This window comes from Nomascus leucogenys, chromosome 9 (assembly GCF_006542625.1).
Source record: "Nomascus leucogenys isolate Asia chromosome 9, Asia_NLE_v1, whole genome shotgun sequence".
In the NCBI taxonomy this organism is placed as follows: Eukaryota; Metazoa; Chordata; class Mammalia; order Primates; family Hylobatidae; genus Nomascus; species Nomascus leucogenys.
In genome coordinates, this window is record NC_044389.1 from 2,470,398 (window position 1) to 2,496,388 (window position 25,991).

General features: G+C 41.1%; 1 protein-coding gene across 3 annotated transcripts in view; it reads left to right on the forward strand.

The window, feature by feature from the left end:
* The first annotated feature begins 2,215 nt into the window (after nt 1-2,215).
* SMAD9 (SMAD family member 9) overlaps nt 2,216-25,991 on the forward strand; it is a 75,197-nt gene continuing 51,421 nt past the window's right edge. For 2 of the 3 annotated variants that reach the window (XM_003270279.4, XM_003270278.4), the window contains exon 1: nt 2,216-2,320. The gene's annotated coding sequence lies outside the window, so the exon portion shown is untranslated. Of the gene's footprint in view, nt 2,321-2,377; nt 2,426-25,991 lie in introns of those variants that run through there. The other variant, XM_030818517.1, reaches the window with a different exon arrangement.

A 25,991-nucleotide genomic window follows, 5' to 3' on the forward strand; every position in this document is an offset into this window, starting at 1 on the left:
AAAGACCACAATCTGGTTTTATGCTGGGTATATGGCAAATGCAAAGAATTGGCTCTCTCTTGGGGTAAGGAAGCTGCCCTTCCTACCACTGTTTTATAGCCTGAGGGAGCTCATGTTAGGCCAAGACCTTATCATCTTTCAGGAAACAGATTTCAGTTTTGCCGTGGTTTTGAAGTCCTGAACCAAAATTTCACTGGCGGTTCTACCAAATCACAATCTCTGAGTCTCTCCTTTCATATGATTCCCATAACAGAATGTTTTGGTGGAAGTTCTGTTAAGCAGTAAAACCACAGCCAATCAAGAAATCACCGGGAAACATAAAGCAAAGTCTAGCTTTCCATTAACCAGGACAGTCAGCTTCTGTAAAATGGAGTGTCAACACTGCGCCTTCTGTCCTAGGCCAAGCATTTTCTCCTTCTTGGAACTCACCAGATCTTATTGTTCTTGAGTGTAACGGATTAACTTTCTATACTAGCCTTGAGGAATACATGATAGGAATTATATCAGTGACAGACTAATGTTTAGGCAGGAAAAAGTCATCATTGTGCAGAAATATCCTGGTATGTAAATGAGAACGTACAGAAAAAAGCAGACTAAGACATACTCTAAATCAAAGGCCTGCCAAGAGTCAAGAGAATTCCGCGAACTGAGAAAGACTCCATGCCAGAAGCATGAGCCAGCGCTGCAGAGGTTATAATTTCTTTCTCTGCATCGTGTCCTCCGCATTATGCTCATATAAGAGAAGGAAACTGAGATAGTGATTGGGCCATTTCTTTTTCTTAATTTAATTTTTAAAAACTTGAGCCACAAGGTATCAATTCTGAGAACCTAATTAGTTTACTGGCAATAAAGTCCACATCCAGCCTAATCCTTAATATATAATCTGTAGCCCTTACCAGTGCCACTGTTTCCTGGTGTTTCTCACCCAGGATAATCTCAAACCCAACACGTAGCCGGGTGCAGAGGTGTCTGGGCCAGTGTAGAAAGATGACTTTGAGGTTAAGGCATGGTATTTAACGTTCTGCTGCAAATGTTGTTTTAAACAAATCACCTTTCAACTACAACGGTATAATAATGCAAAAATAGCATCTGCCACGAAGAAAGTGCAGTGCTTTGAGAACTAGAAAAAGCAGTTAAATTTAAGGCCTTGCTTTACATTTCGGAGCCGCTATCGAGGCCTACTGGAGGTATGACTTTCCTGCACACGGGAGCGAGCTGAAAACTGCCCTGTGGCTTTATTCCACGTTCACCCCTGCAACAAATGCCTTTTCTGTGAGGAGCTACGGGCTGATGGGGAATCAGAGGTGGTTCTTCCTAGTGGCGTTTCTGAGCGGGTTCCAGGAGTCCACAGTGACCTTAACAGGCAGGCTACCTGGGGGGCAGCCAGGCCGTGAGACGAGAAAGTTGTACAGTAACATTGCTGTGTGCCCGTAAGTTTGTATCTTTTATTAGATTAGATAATATATCTCACATGCTGGGTTGTTAAGCAAATAAATATGCGTAAGGAAATTACTCCACATAATTATATGAGTCGTTTTAACCACCACTCAACCCCAGAGTGATTAGATTTTCTTCTGCCTATGCCAGTGCGGCCCAGTTGCTCTGTCACTGTCAACGGGGACAGGATCCCCTTACTCCAAAAAGCAAATCAGGAACAAACAGGGCAAGTGAGAGTCACTATCAGGGCCCAGAAACGTGAGAAACAGCAGCTCAGAAGTGTCTCCAGACTGATGGGCTGGTGATCCTATATTCTTGTTGGGCTGACAACCCTTCTAAAGGCTTCGGGCTCCAGGTGCTGGCAAGAAATCTCAGAGGTGGGGTGGGAGAGAGAGACGCGAGGCGACCCACGCAGGCAAAGGGCTCCCACCCCACCCCGGGGCCCCCCAAGCAGGCCGGGATCGCCGGCAGGGGCTGAGCCTGGGGTCGCGCAGAGGGACCCAGAGGGCAGCCCGGGGCTGGGGGTGGGGAAGAGGCGGGAACGAGCTGCGGGCCGCTGCGACGAGTACTCCCCCGCCACCCCCACGCCGCGAGTTTCCGCGCACGTGGCCGTGGGGCGGGTCTCGCTCCCCGCCCGCCGCCGGGCCGGCGCAGCCCCCTCCTCTGCGGCTCCCTGAACGGCCAGAGCGCGCGGCGGCAGGCGGGGGCGGGCCGCAAGCAGGGCTCCCTGGCCGCTTTCCAGGTCGGCGCACTAATACGGGCGAGGAGGCTTCGCGGCTCCAGTCTGACTGACGCCGGCTGGGGCCGCCGCCGCCGCTGCAGCCGCTGTCTCGGTCCCCGCCGCCGCCGGGCCCTGCAGGCGCTGGGCGCGCGCAGCCAGGCAGTGAGTGCGCGGCGCTTGGAGCGGGCGGCCGGGGGACCACCGCGGGGGCGGGGTGGGGGGCGCCGGACCCGGGCGGGGGAGGGATGAGTGGCACCGCGGGGACAGGTAAGACGTGCCCTCCCCGGCCGCGCGCTGCTTGTGTGCGTGCGTGTGAGCGCCTTGAGGGGAGGGCGAAGTTGTTCGTCCTCGGGGCAGCCTGGGAGGCTCCTCGGCGTGTGGCTTGGCTCTTGGCGCTGGCTGTCCCGGTGTTTCTTGGTGGAGCCTGTCTGGGGTGGGGTGGGGTGGGCGCGGGGCCGGAGGGGACCGCTCCGGGGAGTTGGCTGCGGCGCCGCTCGCCTTCCTCGCGCCTGCATCCGCCCGCGCCGCGGGCCCAGGGACCTGTCAGGGGATGTTCGTCCCGCGGCGGGGGCGGGGGCGGCGGTCGGGTCGGAGCTGGGGCTCAGGGCGTGGGCAGGGACCGGGATAGGCGCCTGAGGAGTCGCTTGCTGTAGCTGGAGAGCGGGGACAGCGGACAGAGGGGGCGGCGGGGGTCGTCATTGTGACTCTTAGGGGACCACTTTTAAACTTGCCAGTGCCGAATTGGCCTCACTTGCCTTCTGTTTCATAGGCTTTTTGCTTTGTTTACCTTTGAGGCATGCGAAGTGAGAACAAAAAAGTTAGGAATGTTGCTCAAGTGTCTCCGGGCTGGCGCTTGGACTGTGTCGGAGCCGGGGCGTTTGTCTTTTCCTTGGCCCGCCCCTCGGTGCCAGCTCTCCGCAGAGGGGAGGGGGCGAGGTGGGGAGCAGATACAGGAGACTGCCTGACGCCAGCTTTGTGATCGGAAGGAGGAGCGCTGGGAGAACGTTTTTATGGATGGCTAATCGCTGACAAGTCTTCCCGTTGCTATTCCTTCCTCTTCCTGCCCTCGACCGTGGACATTTGAAGTGATAGTTTGGAAATACTACGTTGACTTATTTCTGGGCTGGAGTGGGTACTCCTGAGAACTAACCTACAAATGATACAAATCGAGTTTGGGGATAACGTTGTGTGTAAATTCTTTACCCAGTAGTTCACAGTGAGAAGCACACCCACAGGGCACTGTGGAGTGCTTTGGATGGACCCAGTTTAGTAGTACCATTTCGGTGGCTTGCCAGATTTCTCGCATGATCTTGTGGAAATGTAGGTTAGCAAGGAGCGCGGAGGCTGACCGTAAAGTCGTGAGGCATTTAATGATGCTGCCTCCTAAGCAGTAACTGAGCGGAACGTTTGTGGCACCCGTCTGGGAAAGTGAAATGTGACTACTACAAGCGTATCTCCTGCCTTAGCATTCCTCCAAGTGTGAGGGAATGCCTTTGGATGTTTACATTTTAAAAATAGTGATCTATATTTAAGAAGGCATTTAAAATAAAAGCCAAAGACATTCTCAACTCCAAATAGACAAAGATTCAATAAAAGAGTTTCCCTGTGCTTGTAGGAAAGCATCAGCACAATTTTAGACTGCTTTTAGGTTTGTGGTTATCCAAGAAGGAGGCTTCAGATAAGAAAAGGATGTGACGCTTTATAAATAAGGAGCATTTTAAATATAAGATGACAGAAATTTCAAGTACTGTATCCGAAAAACAACTTTTAGTGGTAATAGTCACCTTCACTGACGGCAAGACAGCTGTCTACCAGACAGCCTTTGGCCTCTTAATGTATTCTGACACAACCAACTCCCATTTTTATGCTTGACTGGTTATCTTTGTCAGAGCTGTTTTATGCTTGAGCTCTGTGGTTTCAAACTATGCTTAAGAGAATGCCAACATACTCTTGATCTGAACAAACTCATGTTTATCAGTGCAGTGTTTACTGAAAATCAAAGACGTAAACAAATTTTGGGTTAAACCTCTAAGTACTTTAGAATTGCCACATCGTTGTCATCAGCCTTTCAAAGTCAACATGAACTATTTGGCTTTTCTCCTTTAAAAATTTTTTTTAACTTATATATTCCTAGTTAATGAGTAATCAGAAAATATTCACAGATGTCAACTCTTGCATCTCTGATTGCCCAAGACATGGATGAGAAGAGTTTTGTTTTTTAAATGAAACATTACTAAAGATATCCATAAGTAATAAACAACTGGTACCCTATCTTTACTAATCATGTGGTCAGTTGGAGGGAAAAAAGTCTGTCCAGAAATTGTTTCATAAAGATGAAAATATTCAATGTCAGTATTTACTCAATATATTTTCCAAATAGTTTAATTCTGATTAATGAGAGTGCACTATGTATTGCCAAACTGGAGGGATGATGTTTCGTAAGTGATCACTGTAGCATTAAGGTAACTAGTTTATATCTGACATTCCCTCTCTAATAAATAGGACAGCAGTTTCATCATGTTCTGCTTTAATGTGTGGGAAATAATCCTTATCCACAGGATGTACTCTGATTTTAGGGAAGGTAAAGGTTATGACAAATATGTGGTTTTTCTGATTTGCCAGACATACTATGCTAAATTTTAAAGCTTTAACAAAGCTTGGTGCAGACTTTCTGTATATTGTTTTGGACACTTAGGAGTTAAAAAACGGGAAACTGTCCGGAATAAAACAGTAAATATAGTAGTATGTCGAAACCATGAATCTTCTCAAATAGTTGTAATTCTAGGCTGTTGGATTTATATTTCCTTGGTTACTGTTGCTAGTGAGTTGAAAAGTTATTCTAAAGCAAAAAAAAAAAAAAATGCAAAAAGTAAATGCATAAGTACTTATAATACTGTGAGCATTTTCACAATGTTTCATATTATCCTGGTGAATGTCCATGTCCTAAGTAAGGACGTTAGAAAAATAAACAATTATCCCCTGGTAATAAACTAACCTTCTAAAATAAATATTCCGGTAAATTTTGTCTCTTAAGAAACTTGTGTCAACTAAAGTTGTTAGGATTTCAAGATATCATCTGTTAGCATTAGAAGTCATTATACCCATGAAAACTGGATGTTCTTCTTGCCTGGTGGTCTTCATCCTAACACTTCCTACCCCAAAACAATGAGGGACACCTCGGCCACACTTGCCTGACTTGTATTCTGCTCTCCTTTGGTGTCGGCCTCCTTTTGTGTTAGGCTGACCCAAGACCACTTTTCCAGGCTTATCTTCCCGGTCTTTCCCTATTTTATGCTGCAGTTAAAATAGCGAATGCTAGTTTCCATGCATACCCTGGCGTTCCTCTCCTGTGTACCTTTACCCCACGCTGAGGCCTTCCCAGCTTCCCCACCTCCCACAGGATCCTCAAATGTGACTACTTCATCTTGTATGCCCTGTTCAGGCGCTGCCTTCACGGGACTTTCTGTGATGACCCTGGTCCCAGGTATGTCCTCCTTCGAACTCCTGTGGCTCTTCGCCTTTTCAACTCTTAGCTGTTTTGTATTGAGTTACTGATAGACTAATTTATTTCTTCCCCTCAGACCATCCTTACAAGATGCAGGAAGGAAGGGACTGTTTCATCTACCTTTTTTATTCTCTGAATGCTGACCACAGTGCCCTTTATAGTACTCTATCAATAAATAACAAATACATGACACATTTTTTTTTCACTGAACCCATGGTCCCTCTTGAAATAAAATCTGTCAAAGCATTTCACCCATAGGATAAAGTCTATCTTTCAAGAAGCTGGTGTTGAATCTGAGCTGAGGACTAGTTAAGAGGCCTGAAATCCCCTCAGCCCAGTTGACAGCCTCCTTTTCCTGAATATCGTGGCTGAGCATTACAGTCAGGAAAGCGTCTATGATACTCTTATTGCATTAGCAATTTTCCATATCAGATTCACTAAATACACAATGGAAGCCATTTAGTAGAAAAACAGATTTTAATGTGATATGGCTACCACAATGAAACACTAATGTGATTCCACAGAAAATTGCTAACACGATATGCTGATTCCTCCCCCCACCATAGCCGCATAAAAATTGATACTGTTTTTAGTGTATGTGTTTCAAACTATGCTCACAAAAGAAAAGCAGACTGTTACTGAGATGAGCTGCTGCTTTGTTCACGTTGGATGTATAAAGGGTCTTGTTATCAGCCTGGTCAGAGGCTGAATCTCCCTTCTGTGCTTTGGTCATTCTATTATCGAACAATACTAACTCTCATTTTAAAATATATCATGTTCTGTGTAATGATCCAGTATTAAAGTTAGTATGATATGAAAAAATAGAATTTGCTTATAAATGTCATGCCCGTATAATCAATTGTAGTGTTTTAATTGGGAAGCTCTAATCAACTCAAAACGCATTTTTCAAGAATCAAAACGACTCTAATATAAAATTTAAATATAGAATTTAAAATAAAATGCATAAATATTAAGATGGATTCTATATGTGTGTGCACAAGGCTGTAACACTTTAGAAGTCATAAGCACTGAAGAGATTATGGTTCTTCCCCCTCATTCCCAGCCCACATTTAATTCAAAGAAAAAAGTTTAACCCAAAGAATAATTGTAAAGGAGACCTATGTAGTTCTGATTTTTTCCTATAATGACAATTTCCAATTCCTCTTTTTTAGATATGAAATATCAAAATCTTCTCTCTCTCTCTGTCTCATTGTTTGGTACTCTGATTAGCTGATTCACTGGTGGGGATTATTTTTATGTGAATTTCCCCTTGGGGAAATTTAATAGTTAATATCTGATCACTTCCTTTTCTTTTTCATATTTAATTCTGAGGGACTATAAATAGAAAGCATGTACTCCTCAGTCCCGAGGAGAGTTTGGTGCTGCAGTTGTGAAAAGCAATCTTCAGTTTACAAGCGCTGGGAATGCCAAGGGTGCCCATTCATTCTAAGACTCCAGTTGCCAGTTTTCTATCACTGAACAAAGGAATCTGGATAGCATACATGTGGTTTTGGGGCCACTCCAACGTGTTGGTGACATTGGGGATTCTGAGCTGGGGGTTCCGACGACTTAGAGTTTGCAAGTAGTAGAAGTGTGAACACTGTGAGGTAGCCACGTCCTGAACTCACTGACCCCGAGAGCGCATCCCTAGGTAGACTGGGCCATTTGCCTTAAATCACTGCTTTAATCTATGGACTATCTTCTTCCCTACAGCCGGTTTTTTACTTTTAATCTGTTAAAGTGCTTAGAAGCCTATCAAATACAGATCTACTTTGGTTACTGTGTATTTTGATTTGTTTTCACAAAACGCAGTAATTGTGCAGTGGTTAATGTCATTCTAAAGGATTTTGTCCTAAGTACTTGTGGGCTATGGAAAGCTTACAGCAGATTTGCAAGTCTTTTTTAAGAAGCATTTGATGGATGGTAGCGTTCAACTGAAGTGCCAGGAGTTGCTTTCTGAATTCTTGTATCTAAATTTAACTGACTTGGTAGTACCGCGTTTCGGGAATTAATGGTAACGCAGAAAGGGATTCACAGATTCCATCAGTTTCCCACTTTGTGGCAGAATATTTGACATCTCTTATCAGTACACTTCATCATAAGTTCATGAATTCATCTTGCTCTTTTCTTTGCTGAGAATCACAATGAGAGAATTGGAGTTTGGCTGAGAGGAGGAGTGAGGAAGGAAGAGTAAGTCTTTTTTTTTTTTTTTTTTTTTTTTTTTTGAGAAGGAGTCTTGCTCTGTCACCCAGGCTGGAGTGCAGTGGCACAATCTCGGCTCGGCTGACTGCAAGCTCTGCCTCCCGGGTTCACGCCATTCTCCTGCCTCAGCCTCCCAAGTAGCTGGGACTACAGTCACCTACCACCACGCCCGGCTAATTTTTTGTATTTTTAGTAGAGACGGGGTTTCACCATGTTAGCCAGGATGGTCTCAATCTCCTGACCTCGTGATCCACCCGCCTCAGCCTCCTAAAGTGCTGGGATTACAGGCGTGAGCCATCGTGCCCGGCCCAAGTGTAAGTCATTTTAAGGCTTGGGCAGTAGCACTGTTGAGAAGTTTGAGGCATCTAAGTGTGGAAAGAGGGTGTTGCAGAAAGCAGATTGGCAGATGCCAAAGTTACACATCACGTATTTGAATTAGTGTTAGTAGTATGAAAGGCACCTGCATTGTGAGTTAAGAGGATCCTGGTGAGCTGGCCAGGGAAGTACATCAGCACTCATGACATTGTTTCTAGCGGAAAGTGAATTCCAGTTTCCAAATCACTACGCAGGATTGAACACAACTTGTTCATAAAGCAGGACCACCAGTGATTGATGATATGGGTGATTATTATTAATGACATAAGTGATTATTAGAAGCCAAGAATGGTGATAATGAATGTGGAAGATGAAAAATGTGTTAAGCTACAAAGATTTCTTTGTTTTCTAGTGGAAGTAGAATTTTATTTTTAGGAATAGGAGTTGAATAAAATATTTGTCAAAGACAAACATTTATGGACATAAATGTTTCCCTTTCAGCTTATTGACTATATGTTTACACAAAGCAGTCATTAGGTGTTGACTGTGTTTGCAAATAATGACAAGTTGGTATTATTTCAAAGGAGTGGCAGTTTTACCTGCTTTCTGTTGTCATTGCATCTAATTTTTTTTACAAGATATTCTAAATACACTTTATTTTTTTAAAGTTGTGCTGATTATATCTTGGGGTTTTAAAGTGTTGCAATTTTGTGGGTGTAACAATCAGTTTAGAAGGTGGAACTTGTAAATTTATGGGGCTTATATAGGATATTCATTCAACCATTATTTACTCTGCGCCTGTTGTATCTACACTGCCTATAAGGCCCCAAAACAGGCCCTGGGGACTACACAACGAAATAAAGTGACAAAAATAAAATCCCAGTCTCCAGGATTTCATAGCATAGTTAGTGTGAAAGAGATCAAGAAAGCAAATATTAAAATATTTCTCCAATAGTAAGATGTCTTACCTCCCCAAACTGTAATCTATTTGGGTTTATTTCTCTATTCAGCTGGCCTTGTGAGTCAGCAGTTTCTGCATCAACAGATTCAACCAACCGCAAATGAAAATTATTGGAGAAAAAATTAAAAATAACACAAATAAAAAATAAGATATAAAAACGATTTACATAGAATTTACCGTATAGTAGGTATTATAAGTAAGCTAAGATGATTTAAAGTGTAAGGGAGGATGTGGTAGGTTATATGCAAATATACCATTTTATACAATGGACTTGAGCATCCTTGGATTTTGGCGTCTGTGGGGATTCTGGACTGAATCCCCCATAGATACCTGGGGATGACTGTATCTTTCCTGATTAGACTTCTGTATTTTCTGTGTGTGAATTTTTAGTTAGTCTTGTCAAGGATAATGAGAATGATCCCATTTGGGATTTGGGAGGTAAACTAGAAGGTAGAGGTAAAGTAGAAGACATAAACGGGAAGAGGTTCTTTCAGTAAGTCCTCATGAGAACTTAGAGATGCTGAGAACATCCCTAGGCCATGGAATTTCACTACTTACTGAGTCTGTCAGGAGAAGGACCCAGCCTTTGTACAGTTTCCTCCTGTTTTTCCCTGCTACCCTTTACTGGTTCAAGGGTGAGTTTGCATGGCTGGTCCTCTAGGAAACGCCACCCAACCCTTTTAGCCAGCCAGGGGCCTCCAGACCACTTTGCGTACACTCCTCAGTAACTGTTGTAATAGTGCACCTATTACTTGCCTGATAATAATATGTTTAGATTGTGTCTCAATAGAGGAAAGGCACCATGTCTTATCTTGAAATATGCAGCTGCTAGGGTAGTGTCCACTTCATTGTTGACACTTGAACCACTCCACCTTTCGCTTACCTAAATATGTTGGGTTTTCAACAACCCCACCTTTCTCTTCCCTAAATAGGTTGGTTTTTGTAGGGTAAGGTGGAAGGAAGGGCAAGGAATTTGGATTTAATCTGTAGGCAAAGGAGAACTATTCAATTTTAACCCATAGTCAAGATAACTCTTAAATGGTTTGCACAGAAGAATCACATAATCAAAGGGGTATTTGGAAGAGTGAAAGCAAATTCAAGTGGTGTGCATGCTTTTAAATGGCCACAACTCCTCACTAAGCAGTTGACACGCCATCTCCACTGCTTCATGCTTCTCTTTAGCAAATAGAAATCTGAGCTTCCCCGACTGGGCGTGGTGGCTCACACCTGCAATCCCAGCACTTCAGGAGGCTGAGGCGGGCGGATCACCTGAGGTTGGGAGTTCAAGACCAGCCTGACCAACATGGAGAAACCCCCATCTCTACTAAAAATACATAATTAGCTGGGTGTGGTGGCACATGCCTGTAATCCCAGCTACTGGGGAGGCTGAGGCAGGAGAATCGCTTGAACCCGGGAGGCAGAGGTTGCAGTGACTGAGATCGTACCATTGTACTCCATCCTGGGAAACAAGAGCGAAACTCTGTCTCAAAAAAAAAAAAAAAAAAAAAATGAGCTTCCCCGAACAGCAGTTCATAACACGGCTTGTTTGTGATCCTTCATCAGTTTATGAACTCCACCCCACCAGGCAGCCTTTGGCTGGGAAACAGCCTTCCTCGAGACACACATCTATAAAATTTTAAAAATTGCCCACACATCATTAAAAATATATATATATATTAAAAAGCTTATTTATAGCCGTTTAATACTTTGCAAGTATTCAGACAGATTATGCTCTATATGATATTACCTTAAGTAGATAGACTATGCATAGGAAGTAGGGAATGCATTATATAATTCTGTCTTTCAAGGAAATTTATTGTATCGCATTAGTAAAGCAATGGGCTTTAGGTTAGAACTTCAATTAATTACATGGGGCTTAACGATACAATAGTTGGCCAGGTGCAGTGGCTCATGCCTGTAATCCCAGCACTTTGGGAGACCAAAGGGGGCAGATTGCTTGAGCCCAGGAGTTTGAGACCAGCCTGGACAACATAGTGAAAACCCTTCTATGAGAAAAATATTTAAAAAATTTAGCTGGTCTTGGTGGGGCGTGCCTGTAGTCCCAGATACTCAGGAGGCTGCAGGAGGAGGATCTATTGAGCCTGGCAGGTTGAGGCTGCAGTGAGCCGTGATCACGCCACTGCACTCCATCCTGGGTGACAGAGCAAGACCCTGTCTCAAAACAGTAATAATAATATTAATAATACAATAGTTAATGGTATTGATAAAACTGGGTTTTACTTTCGTTCATTCAACATTTATTGATGGCCTCCTGCATGCTAGGTAGGTAGTACAGACCACAAGGTGGCTTGGCTTGTGGCGTGATAGGAGGCTAGGCATCTCTGGAGAAAACACTCACCAAATCTGGGGATTCAAATGTGGTAAGTGCTGTTGTGAGTGACCAGCACGTTAGGTGCTGTGGAAGCCCAGAAGAGCAGCAGAGAGCTGATCAGTGCTGTTGCCTGGGGGCCTCCAGGGAAGGTTTCCAGGAAGTTGGCTTCCAGCTCTGTTTTGAAGAAGGAGCAGGAAAGATAGAGATGCACAGGGGCCTTCTGGGCAGGGAGGGAAGGAGTGATGAGCAAAGGGAGTGAAAAGAGATGAGGCTGGGAATGTAATCTGGGGAGGCCAGATGGTGAACAGCCCCATTTGAAATTGATGTTACAGGCATCAACTCACAACCCCCACCTCATGATATTTAGTGGGCTTTCAAGTGTAAAATGTATGGATACAGGCTTAGAGTAGAAATTTGGGGGATTCACTCTTGGAGTTGTACATTCTGTGGGTTTGGACAAGTGTATCATGACATGTATCCACCAGGGTAGTATCAGGCAGAGTCGTCTCATTGCCCTGCAAATTCTCTGTGGTCTGTGTTTTCATCCCTCCCTCTTCTCATATTCACTGTGGTTCCATCTCTACATTCGCACATAGTGTATTTGAGGATCCTGGAGTCAATGGTGGTTAAATTTTAGTTTAAAAAGTTTGGTTTTAGTTTTTTGGGCACCTTTTAACTGCCACAGTGAAGCCTACAGGAGGAATAAACAGAAGTATAACTCCATGTTGATAATATACAATAATATTATCTTAGTTTACGGTTTTCAAACTGCTTTCTCTCACATCCCCTCAGTACTTCTGCACAAAAGGTAGTGACTATTGTTTCCATTTTACAGAGGAGGAAACAGTATGGAAGTGACTAGTTACTTGAAGATGACAGTGACGGTACTAGCACTCAGACTGGAGTCTTCTCCTCCATTCTTGTGTTTTATTTATTATATCATGTTGCCTCTTGCTTCTGGAAGCATTAAATTGTGGGCCCTTCCAAACTTAAATAATAAAATAACACATTTGTGGGGTGGCATACAGTGTTTCCAAGAATATGCTGACTATGTGTGTGTAAATTATATACAGTTTATTCCATATGTGTAAAGAATGTAGGTCGCGATACTAGAAACTTAACACCATGATCTCTACAAGATAGTGTTGGCCTTCTCCTGTGTCACTGTTATGTTGGCTTACCATTGAAATGTTGAAATATGATCTTAATATTCAGACTATTACGTGGAAAAATATACAGCATTCGAAACCCGCCTGAAGTGACTCAAACTGTTAGTCATGACCTTTAGACTCCCATCTTTGCTGCTTTAATGCCCATTCTACTTCCCTTTCACTACATAGCAAACAGGCAGTGGAATAGTGGTTCTGTCTTCCAAAGAAGTGATAACAAGCAACAACAAAAACTGTATCTAGTCTCTTTAATTTAAAAAATAATTCAAAATCTCCATTGAAACTTTAAAAATGATATCCAATCAACAGTAACATTCTAGCCAAAAAATCAAACTGTTATGAGTGGCCAAGAGAACTGTATCTCAGGGATGTAAGTAAATGTAGACCAAGGCTTCCCAAGTGGCTTATTAAGTAGAAATTCCAATGACATCTGCTTACCGTAGTACTTCATTGCCATGAGCACAAGGCTGCCTGGTAAACCAAGAGTCTTCATGTGGGCCGCATATATCCCTTGTAGTCATGGCCTTCGGTTTCACATGAAATTCAGTATGAATATAAAAAATCAAGCTGTTGTTGCAGAGTTTCTGATTTTACAGTGAGATTGTATGTGTTCTTTCTCCTCCCACCATAATTAGTTGTTTAGTTGCTAATTTGTTTTTATTTTCACTTCTTTTTTTTCCTTTTGACTCTTTTATCAGATGAGACTCAAGCGATTATGATGTCACTTCCTCTGGGCCACAGTATACCAAATTCAGGAGTGATGATAATGTATTTTTAAAATGAACTTCAAATATTCTGATACTTAGTTGTGTATTGTAAGGTAAATTCACTTAACCCAATAATGTTTTTATGTAGTAGATTCTATTCTGTTATATTCCTATTCCAGGAGGGATCATAAAGTCAGTTTTATGAAAGAATGAATTTCAAATTTTGTGAACTTTTCAATTGATTTGAAGTCATGGAGACTCTGGGGTATTAGTAAAATTTAGCATGACAGAAATTTGTATTTCTGTCTTCTTTCAGAATGCCCACAGTTGTTGAATCTAGGAATGTTTGTTGTATTTAATTATTTGTTTTGACTGAAGAAATTTTATAGTTTGCATTACAAGAATAACTTGTTCTGAGAAAATCAAGCTGAATAATACTGATTCATGGCTTGTAACATTGTTGTTGGATGGCTGTCAAATAGAAAATAGATCTCATTAAAAAAGGTTTCTCTAGAGATTGTTCCATATTTTCTCCCCTTTTTAGTGTAGAAGCGAATGTTATTTTAAAAACAGTATTTTCTTTTCCCCCTCAAAACCACCACCGTCAGAGATGGGTATGTTTACATTAATCGGCACTAAGTAGAAGAAAGGATCTGAAAGGCAGGCAGCCTGCCAGGGATGTCAAGGGACTGGCTGTCCTTCAGAGAGGGTGGGCCGCTAAAAGGAGATTAACCTATGGAACTGGGCCTGGGCGAGTGTGAAGATTTCCCAGCATTTTACCTCATCAGCGATTCTGTTTTCTTCCATGGCTTCCAGGTACCGATGGCACATTATTTTTTACCTGAAAATTAGAGTTTATTAAAATACCTCTAATTTGGCAGAGGGAGAAACTCCATTTGTAAAATCCCTTGAAGGTAGTGATGAAGCATATTACTGTAACATTTGGATAGGGGTTTCCTTTATTGTGATTAAATATAAATAGTAATACAATTTACCATTTTAACATTTATTTATTTATTTTTAGAGTCAGGGTCTTGCTGTCACCCAGGCCGGAGTGCAGTGGTGCAATCATAGCTCATTGCATCCGCAGACTCCTGTGCTCAAGCCATCCTCTTGCCTCAGCCTCCTGAGTAGCTGGGATTACAGGTGGGTGCTACCATGCCTGGCTAATCAAAAACAACAACAACAACAACTTTTGTAGAGATGGGGTCTCGCTCTGTTGCCCAAGCTAGTCTTGTACTTCTGGCCTCAAGCAATCTTTCCACCTGGCCTCCCAAAGCCCTGGGATCACAGGCATGAACCACCGCACACGGCCTCATTTTCAACATTTTTAAGCATATAGTTCAGCGGCATTAAGCACATTCACGTTGATGTACAACTACCACCACTATCCATTGCCAGAACCTTTTCATCTTCCCAAACTGAAACTCTGTACCATTTAAACAATAGTCCCCATTTTCCCCTTCTCTTAGCCCCTGGTAACCTTCATTCTGCTTTCTTCTCTATGAATTTCCCTATTCTAGATATTTCATATAAGTAAGTGGAATCATGCATTATTTGTCCTTCTGTGTCTGGCTTATTGCACTCAGCATAATCTTTCGAAGGTTCATCCACGTTGTAGCATGTGTCAAAATTTCATTCCTTTTTAATAGTCGTGTAATATTTTATTGTATATGTATAACAATTTGTTCATTCATTCGTTTGTTGATGGATGTTTAGGTTGTTTTCACTTTTTGGCTATTGTAAATAATGCTATAAACATTACCTGTTTTCTTGTTTTTGGTGTATAATTAGGAGTGCAGTTACTGGGTCACACGATAATTCTACATTTACTTTTTTGAGGATCTACCAAACTCTCTCCCACACCTGCTAAGCCATTTTACATTCTCATCAACAATGTGCAAATTTTTCCACATTCTTGATTTTTCCTCATTGTTGCTGACACTTGTTATTTTCTGTTTTGTTGACAAGAGCCATCCTAGTGGGTATGAAGTGGTAACTTGTGATTTTGGTTTGCACTCATTCCCCTAGTAACTAATGATGTTGAACCTCCTTTTATGTGCTTATTTGCCATTTGTGTATCTTCTTTGGAGAGGTGCCTATTCAAATGCTTTGCCCCTTTTGAATTGGGTGGTTTGTTTTTTGTTGTTGTTGAGTTGTAAGAATTTTTAGATATATTCTGTTAACTTTTTTCTTTTTTGCCTCAATTTCCTGGTGATGAGATATATTCTGGATGTGTATCCCTTATCAGAAGTATGATTTGCATAGAATATGGTTTTTAATGGGATGTTTCTCGAGAAACTACATTTTTTTCCATCTATTTATGTAAGTGTCTTTTCACATCTAAGGTAATTACTTCTGTGGAATTCCATAACATATGGTCATGTAAATAAAACGAATAAAACATTTTTAAAAATTTCCTGTTTCTAAAAACCCACAAATTTTTGTTCACATTGATTTTAAATAAATCATGGTTAGAATAAAAGATACCTAGCCCACATAAGAGATAACAGTCCAGTGTGTGATATAACATTCAATGACACAGCATTTATTCTTCAAATGAAATTTGAAGGGCCATTTGGCCTTTGTAGCTGTAGAAATTTGATCAGTGAAGAAAAATTAGCTGCCATTCCTTAGAGTCTTTGTTATTTTTCCCTTGGTGTTCTCCTTATTTAAAGCTTCCGTTTGATTTAAAAGAGTTGTAAAGCATGTGGATTAGAAATAAGAATTTTTGGCCAGGCACAGTGGCTCATACTTGTAATACTAGCACTTTGGGAGGCTGAAGCGGGAGGATTGCGTGAGAAATAGCAGGAAAATATAGCGAGACCCTATCTCTGTTTTCAAAACAATAAACAAAACTTTTAAAAAATATAACAAAGGATATAAGATTTTTTTTTTTTTTGAGACAGGGTCTTGCCCTTTATCTAGGCTGGAGTGCAGTTGTACAATCTCGGCTCACAGTAGTCTCGAACTCCCCAGCCTCAAGTGATCCTCCTACCTCAGCCTTCCTAGTAGCTGAGACTATAGGCTTGCAGAGCCACACCTGGCTAATTTTTGTTTTTTGTTTTTTGTTTTTGTTTTTGTAGAAATGGGGTTTGGCCGTGTTGCCCAGGCTGGTCTCGAACTCCTGGGCTCAAGCCATTCGCCTGCCTCAGCCTCCCAAAGTGCTGGGATTACAGGTGTGATGCACCGTGTCTGGCCGGAAATAATAATTTTTAAAACAGCTCCAGTTCTGCCTTTTCATATTGATATATTGGTTAGTATTAATGAAAATCTGGCAGTAACTGTAACTAACAAAAGAAGATACTCAAAAGAAGTGTAAGACCTTTTGAACAGGATAAGAATGATTAAGATTTTCAGGAAGAGCGAATTATAACAGAGAGAGAATGGGAGTGGGGTAAAACAATCAAGTCGATTTCAAGTAATTAAAGTCTAGATGAGGGTTCCTCAGCCTCCACTCTGTTGGCATTGGGATCCCGATCATTCTCAGGGCTGTCCTCCAGCTTGTAGGATGTTTAACGGTATCCCTGGCCTCTGCCCACTAGATGCCAGTGGCACCTCCCTCCCCCAGTTACAACAACCAAAAGTTTCTGCAAGCATTGCCAGATGTCCCCTGGGGGGCAAAATCATCTCTGTCTTCCCTCAGTGCTCAAGTGTGATAAGAGCCTGAGCTGAGTTCTAATGGCAGAATGGTGATAAAAGGATGAAAACAAGTGAAATCTCAAGTAAAGGAAAAGAAGAAAATTATCAATAATTAATATGTATTAAGCATCTACTATATCCTGGGCACCACTGGGTGCTATGGTCATTTAACATAAATAACAATAAGAATTTATTGAACACCTCTTTTATGGGAGAGATTGGAGCTACAGAAATGAGTAAAATACTTGCTGCCTTTAAAGGCTTTGTGGTTCAATAAAGAGACAAATGGACAATAAATTGTAGTTCCAAGTGAAAATAGAAATATGTACAAGGTACTGACTGAGAAGATAATTTTATTTGGGGAAGTCACAGAGTCCTGGGATGTCTGAGCTGTGGTTGAAGGGTGAGTAGCAGTGTTGCCCCTTGGAGTGGGTTTTGCAGATGAGGTAGTAAATTGCCTGAGGCAATGTATTTGCCCATGGACTTTTAGTGGCTAAATTGAAGACCAAGCAGGTGGCAAAGCTCTCTCCAGACTGTCACTGCTGTCCAGGGAATAAAAGGCCCAGACCATAATTAAAGCTGGGATGATGGCGTAGGGCAATTATACATTTTCCCTGAGGCTTGAGTAGAGCGATTCGCACCTGGCTAATCCCAGCGCCATGCAATTTTAGTGACAGTTTATACACTTCACATATTGTTGTAAATCGTTATCCAGGCAAGGAAGATCAAGAGTCACGTATCTAACTCCCACCAGGTATCATACTGCCTGCCAAGTTACATTGACAACACATTGTTGATTTTGAAAAAATCAAATAAGAGGTACACTTGCATCCTCTGCTTAACAATTTCTTTATTAACCAGCAGTAGGTGTGGTGTAATGGAACCTAGAAACAGATGGGACCATATGGCTTGATTTGTGGAGTGGCAATATATTGCTTAATCTCTTACATGGCAGTATTTGCTATGTAAGACAAATAGTTATTCAGTGGCAGTTTACATAATATATATTAACAGTAGGGTGCTCTTTGGACTTCCATAATTATTTATATTTTAAATATTTTACATTGGAAAAGTAAATAGTATGCATCAAAGAAAATTGCTAATGAGGTTCTTAAGCTGCATCACGTGTGCCCTGTAATTCTGCTTTTTCTTCACTGGCTTCTGTTCCATTAGCAGCAGTAATGTTCAGACTTGCTGATGTCACTGCCCAGTTACTTAATTTGACTAAAAGTGTTGTGTGATAATTGTGTTTATTTAAGATTTTGTTCAGAATGTTTTTAAAAAGGTCGCTATGTTACTTTTGCATTATATATAGTATGATTGTAAAATTAATTTATCTAGAAGAATTGCTTGTATACACTAAAAGTTTTGGAGACTTTTGAGATAAGATGCAAAAGCTATTTTCTCTCGGTTCAAAGAAAACAATTTCATCTTACCTGATGTTTTATTTTTGAAAAAAATGTTTAATGTGATAGTTACTGATTTTTAGTTTTGGTACATTTGAAATACTAAAGACTGACTTGCACACAATAGCTGCTGCTGTTTGCTCACTCTGCCATTGAAGCCTTGAAATGGCCCCTCGAGGCCGGGCGTGGTGGCTCACGACTGTAATCCCAGCACTTTGGGAGGACGACGCAGGTGGTTCACGAGGTCAGGAGTTCGAGACCAGCCTGACCAACGTGGTGAAACCCCGTCTCTGCAAAAAATACAAAAATTAGCCTGGCATGGTGGTGCGTGCCTGTAATCCCAGCTATGCAGGAGGCTGAGGCAGGAGAATGTCTTGAACCCGGGAGGAGGAGGTTGCAGTGAGCTAAGATGGCGTCACTGCACTCCAGCCTGGGTGATAGAGCAAGACTCTGTCTCAAAAATAAAAAACAAAAAACAAACGAAAAAAAAGAAAGAGCCCCTCGGCACTAGAGCCCAAGGTCTAGGCCTCACCTCCTCCCTGCCATGTAAACTCCTCTTTGACAGAAATTACTCAGCCATGGTATTTTCTTCCACGCCTCTTATACTCCCATCCTCACACTTATCTCAGCTGTGGATGACTTTATCTTTTCAGGAGCCCACTCATTCATTTAGCAAACATCAAGCACATAATATGTGTCAGGCTCTATTCTAGGTGCTAGGGTACAGTGGTGAACAAAATGGACAAACGTCCATATCCTAATTGAGGCTGTATTGTGCTAGGGAAAGAGACAATAAATAATTTTTAAAAAGTAAAATACAACACAACATTGAAAAAGAAGAACAGGGCTGGGTGCGGTGGCTCACGCCTGTAATCCCAACACTTTGGGAGGCCGAGACTAGCGGATCACGAGGTCAGGAGTTCGAGACCAGCCTGGCTAACATGGTGAAACCCAGTCTCTACTAAAAATACAAAAAAAAAATTAGCTGGGCGTGGTGGCGGACGCCTATAGTCCCAGCTACTTGGGAGGCTGAGGCAGGAGAATTGCTTGAACCCGAGAGGCGGAGGTTGCTGTGAGCTGAGATCGCGCCACTGCACTCCAGCCTGGGTGGCAGAGTAAGACTCCATCTCAAAACAAAAAAAGAAGAACAAAGTTGAAGGACTCACATTTCCTAATTTTGAAACTTAACTACAAATATACAGCAATCAAAATAGTGTGGTATTGACATAAGAATAGACATAGAGATCAGTGGAATAGAATTGAAAGTCCAGAAATAAACCCAAACATCTGTGGCCAATTGATTTTTCACAAGGATTTCAAGACCATTCAATGGAAAGCAGTCCAATTCTTTATTCAGTGGAGAACAGTCTCTTCAACAAATGGTGCTGGGGCAACTACACAGCCACATGCAAAATAATAAAGTTAGATCCCTACCTCACACTAGATATAAAAGTTGACTGAAAATGATCAATAACCTAAACATAAGAGCTAAAACCATAAACTTTTAGAAGAAAACAGTGGTAAATATTTATAACCTTGGAGTTGGCAATAGATTCTTAGGATACCAAAAACATGAATAACAAAAGAAAAAGATTTCATCAAAATTAAAAACTTGCATGCATCAAATGACATAATGAAAATAAAAAGACAACATTCAGAAAAGGAAAGAGTATTTGCAAATAATGTATCTCAGGGTCTATATATCCACCATATGTAAGGAACTTTTAACAATGCAACAGCAAAAATACAAACAACCCAATTTTAAAGTGGGCAAAGGACTTGAATAGATATTTTTCCAAAGAAGACATACAAATGGACAGCAAATTTGCTCAATATCATGAGGCATTAGAGAAATGCAAATCAAAATCACAGTGGGCTGGGCACAATGGCTCATGCCTGTAATCCCAGCACTTTGGGAGGCCGAGGCAGGGAGATCATTTGAGGCTAGGAGTTCAAGACCAGCCTGGCCAACATGGCAAAACCTTGTCTGTACTAAAAGTACGAAAATTAGCCAGGCACGGTGGCACGTGCCTGTAGTCTCAGCTACTCAGGAGGCTGAGGCAGGAGAATCACTTGAACCTGGGAGGTGGAGGTTGCAAAAAAAAAAAAAAAAAAAAGGCCCAAAAAACAAAAAAGAAGCCAAACCCACAGTGATATATCACTATGTATCTACTAAGATGCTATAATAAAAACAAACAGTGAAAAATAACAAGTGTCAGTGAGGATGTAGAGAAATTGGAATTTTCATACATTTCTGATGGGAATGTGAAATGGTTCAGATGGTGTGGAAAATAGTGTGGCAGTTTCTCAAAAAGTTAACCATAAAATTACTGTATGACCCAGCAATTCCACTCCTAGGTATATGCCCCAAAGAACTGAAAACAGCTATTCAAACAGCTACTTTTGCACAAATGTTTATAGCAGCACTATTCACAATAACCTGAAGGTGGAATATGGACTATATCTGTCAATTGTTTATACACACCCAGACAAACACACACGTGTGATTCATCACACACAGTGTGTGGTTTCATTTATGTGAACAATTCAGATTAGGTAAATCTATAAAGACAGAATGCAGATTGGTGGGGAGGGAAGAATAGGAAAAAACTGCTGAATGTGTGTAGGTTTCTGTTTTGGAGTGATCGAAATGTTTTGGAACTAGGTAAAGGTGATGGTTACATAACACTGTGCACATATTAAATGCCACTGAATTGTTCATTTTAAAATGGGTGATTTTATGTTACGTGCATTTCACTTTAATAAATTTTTTTTAAAATAAGTAAAATAATTTACATTTACGTGTGTGTGTGTGTGTGTAGTCATAGTGATAGTTTTAGTGGTAAGTCCTTTTGGGAAAAATAAATCAGGAAGGGTTGATAGTAAGGTAGGGGTGGTGGGGGTTTGCAGTTTAAAATAAGATAGTCAGCCGGGCAGGTGGCTCACGCCTGTAATCCCAGCGCTTTAAGAGGCTGAGGCGGGTGGATCACGAGGTCAGGAGTTCGAGACCAGCCTGACCAACATGGTGAAACCCCATCTCTACTAAAAATACAAAAATTAGCTGGGCATGGTGGTGGGCGCCTGTAATCCCAGCTACTCAGGAGGCTGAGGCAGGAGAATCGCTAGAACCTGGGAGGTGGAGGTTGCAGTGAGCTGAGATCACGCCACTGCACTCCAGCCTGGATGACGGAGTAAGACTCCATCTCAAAAAATAAAAATAAAAATAAAATAAGATAGGGAAGGCTTCACTAAGATATTTGAGTAAAGTTCCAAAGCAGATGAGGACAGCAGCCATGTGTATACTAACATGAAGAACGTTGGAAAAACAGTAAGTGCTTTGAAATAGTTGCATATTTGGTATGTTTGAGGGAAAGTAAGGAGGCATTTGTGGTAGGAGTAGAGAGAGCAAGGGGGAGAGTAGAAGGAAAAGAAGGCAGGAAGGTAACGGATTCGTGCTCAAGCAGGATCATTCTAATATGCCACCAGTACTGAGAAGTAGTGGTGTAGGACCTTGCAGGCCATTGTAAGGCTTCTGGATTTTACTTAGAGTGAATCAAATCTTTGGAGAGTTTGGAGCAGGGAAAGATTGTGACCCAACTTATGTTTTAATTGGGCCAACATGGCTGTTGTGTTATGAATAGAGGGACTAGTGTAAAGCAGGGAGACCATATAAGCCTACTTTAATAATTCTTTTTTTTTTTTTTTTTTTTGAGACAGAGTCTCGCTCTGTCGCCCAGGCCAGAGTGCAGTGGCGCAATCTCGGCTCACTGCAAGCTCTGCCTCCCGGGTTCACACCATTCTCCTGCCTCAGCCTCCCGAGTAGCTGGGACTACAGGCGCCCGCCACCACGCCCGGCTAATTTTTTTGTTATTTTTAGTAGAGACGGGGTTTCACCATGGTCTCGATCTCCTGACCTCGTGATCCGCCCGCCTCGGCCTCCTACAGTGCTGGGATTACAAGCGTGAGCCACCGCGCCCAGCCGCCTACTTTAATAATTCAATGAAATGTTCTGCTTCTGCTTTTCACATACTACACAATCTCATCCAAACTAGTTTCCTTTTCCCCTCATATGCTGATAAATTTAGGATTCCATCCTTCAGTTCAGCCTCTCCTTTGAGCTCCAGACCCCGAACCCACCTACCAACTGAATTCCATTTTGATATTGTGCTTCCCCCAACTCTCTATCCAGCTCACTACCTCAGACTCAGTAAATCCAAGATGGATGTCTTTGCGTCTGTGTTACCCCCAGCTTCATTTAGTTCCTCCTGAATTTGTCATTTTGATGAATGGCATGCCCAGGTGCCCAAGAAATCTGGACTCTTCCTACTTTATTGATCCCTAGTCAATAGTCAAGATTTTGCGATATTCTACATACTTTTTCATGTAAATTTTAAAATTTATCAACATATACAAAAAAGTACTGCTAGGAATTAGGTCAAAATGGCATGGAATCTATAGATTGATTTGGGGAGAACTGAAATCCTAACATTATTGATTTTGCACATCCATGAACATGGTGTATTTCTTCATTTAATTTCTTTCTGCAGTGTTTTGCAGCTGTCATTTTTGAGTTCTCCCCCCACCGCCCCACCTTTTTTTGGTTAAATTTATTTCTAAGTGTTTTATGGTTTTTGAGCTATTGTAAATGTTTTCACTTTTTAATTTTCCATTTGTTTGCTGCTGGTAAATAGGAATATAATTGTTTTTGTACATTTACCTTGTATGCTGCAATTGCTAAATTCACTAATCAGTTTCAACAGTTTTTTCAATTTTTTTTTGGTAGATTTCTTTAGGATTTCCTTACTTTGTTCTTTCTGTTGCCTGTGAATGCAGAAAATTTTTCATTTCTAATCTTTTTGCTTGTTTTTGGTTTTGTTTGTTTGCTTTATTGCACTGGCTAGGACATCCATACAATCATGAATAGCAGTGGTGAGAGTAGATTTCTGTGCTTTGTTTCTAGTCTTAGGAGAAGTATTCAGTATTTCACCACTAATTACTATGTTAGCTATAGGTTGTAGTTACCCTGTACAGATTGTGGAAGTTTCCTTCTATTTCTAGTTTGGTGAGAATTAATAATTTTTTAAAACTCATGAATGGGTATTGAATAGTGTCAAATTTTTTTTCTGCATTTATTAAGATGATAGTATGGCATTTCTCCTTAATTTTGTTAGTATAGTGAAACATGCTAATTTATTTTCAAATTTAATGCCAGTTTTGCATTTCTGTGATAAACTTCATTTGGTCAAAATGTGTGTTAGTCCTTTCTATACTGCTGGGTGTGATTTGCTAATATTTTGTTAAGGATGTGTACATCTATTTTTCTGAATACTATTTGTGTTTTCTTTTTTCTTCTAATATAAGATTTTTGCATCAGGGTTATGCTAGCCTCACCAAATTATTTGGGAACTGTTTGCTCCTTTGTGTTCTGAAGAGTAGGTGTATAATTTCTTCTTTAAATGTTTTTGATAGAGCTCTCCAGTGAAACCATATGGGCCTGGTGATTTTTCCTGGGAAAGTTTTAAATTGTGAATTCAATTTCTTTAATATATATAAAGCAGTTCAAATTTTCATCTTTCTGTGTAGACCAACTATGTTACCTACCCCTATTAAGGGTAAACCACACCCTTATTAAGACATAGGACATTTTGGCCGGGCGCAGTGGCTCACGCCTGTAATCCCAGCACTTTGGGAGGCTGAGGCGGGCGGATCACGAGGTCAGGAGGTTGAGACCATCCTGGCTAACACGGTGAAACCCTGTCTCTACTAAAAATACGAAAAACAATTAGCCAGGCATGGTGGCGGGCACCTGTAGTCCCAGCTACTCGGGAGCCTGAGGCAGGAGAATGGCGTGAACCCAGGAGGCGGAGCTTGCAGTGAGCCAAGATCCCACCACTGCACTCCAGCCTGGGCAACAGAGAGAGACTCCATCTCAAAAAAAAAAAAAAAAAAAAAAAAAAAATAGGACATTTCTGTTACCTTGGAATGTTTCCACTAATGAACTTTGGGTAAATAGCTCCTTGTAAGTCATGAACTGCATGAATTGAGCAATTATAACTGAAAATACAAATGCATTATACCTTTTTTACCCAATCAAGTAAGTTTTCTTTCATTAGCAGTTTTCAAAAAAAAAATAGGAATTTTTCTACGTTTTGTTTTTATGAAAAGCAGGTTATCAAATTCTGCATTATTATTTTTTATTTAGGAAGATGTTAACTTTCTAATTTCCTTTGAAGATATCCCACATTTTGTCAGTTGATGCCAGTTTTCAAATAGACAGTCATGAATATATTGTAGATTTCATGTGCTGTGGGCGACTCTCTTGTATAGCAGGTTGGGCTTAAGCAGAAAGGGCTTTGCCACAGTATGGAATACTACGAAGCAGTTACCAAAAATGAAGTAGATTTATGTCCTGCTAACAGAAAATATCCTCAAGCAAGTTGTAGAATGCTTGAATCTCTTTAAAAATTCAAACTAATGCTATATTTTTTGTAAGGACTTTGATATGTAAAGATATGCAGAGTAAAATATCTGTAAATAAGTCCAAGCTAATTTTAGTAGTCATACCAAAGAGTGCATAAGGATTTGGGAACTGTGGTTGATGGTCAGATGAGATTTAACCTGATTATAGATGTTTGAATTTTCAAAATAATAGCAGATTACTGTAGAACTTATGTAATTAGAACTGCGAAGGGCTGTGGCAGATTTACTGATGACTAGAGGGAAAATGCGTCCAGATTTTGTTTTTGTTTTTGTTTTAGCAGTTACTTTGAAGCTGTTGAAAACCAGCTCATAAAATCTACACATAGAGTGTTCTAAATCTGTTTTTTTTTTTCAAATTATGGCATAAGAACATATTGCAAGTAAAGTTCACATGCAACTTAGAATTCAGATAAAAGTTGGATATTACTCTTGCTACCTCAAAACTTTAAAAACATTAAGTACTTAATAACATGAAAATGCTTGGAGTATACCATTCATTGAAATAGGCAGAATATGAGATATATTTATAAATGAACTATTTAAAAATGTTTATTTAGAAAAAAGAAATACACAAAAATGTTAGTAGTGATCGGTTTCTCTGGGTGGATAAACAGTGGTTATTTGAGCCTTCTTTTTTAGGAACTTTTCCATATTTTTCTATTTTTTTGGCTTGTTTTTCATTCACACAAATTTCCGAGAAGGGAAGAGAAGAAAGAAAATTCTTAGCATTTACAAGCATGCTACAGGGAGTTCTGGTGCTTTTTAACAGGAGAATGGTAGGATCAGATATGCATTTTAGAAGTCTGGCACTTTGTAGAAGAGATTTGGGAGGTCTGGAGGGAGATCAACAAGATGGAGAGGAAGAGTTGTTTTTGAAGGATGTTTAGTAAATAAAAAGTCGGCCGGGTCTGGTGTCTCGCACCTGTAAGCCCAACACTTTGGGAGGCTGAGGTGAGTGGATTGCTTGAGCCAAGGAGTTCGAAACCAGCCTGGGAAACATAGAGAGACCTTGTCTCTACAATAAGTCCAAAAATTAGCTGGCCATGGTGGTGTGTGCCTGTAGTCCTAGCTACTCGGGAGGCTGAGGTGGGAGGATTGCTTGAGCCCGGGAGGC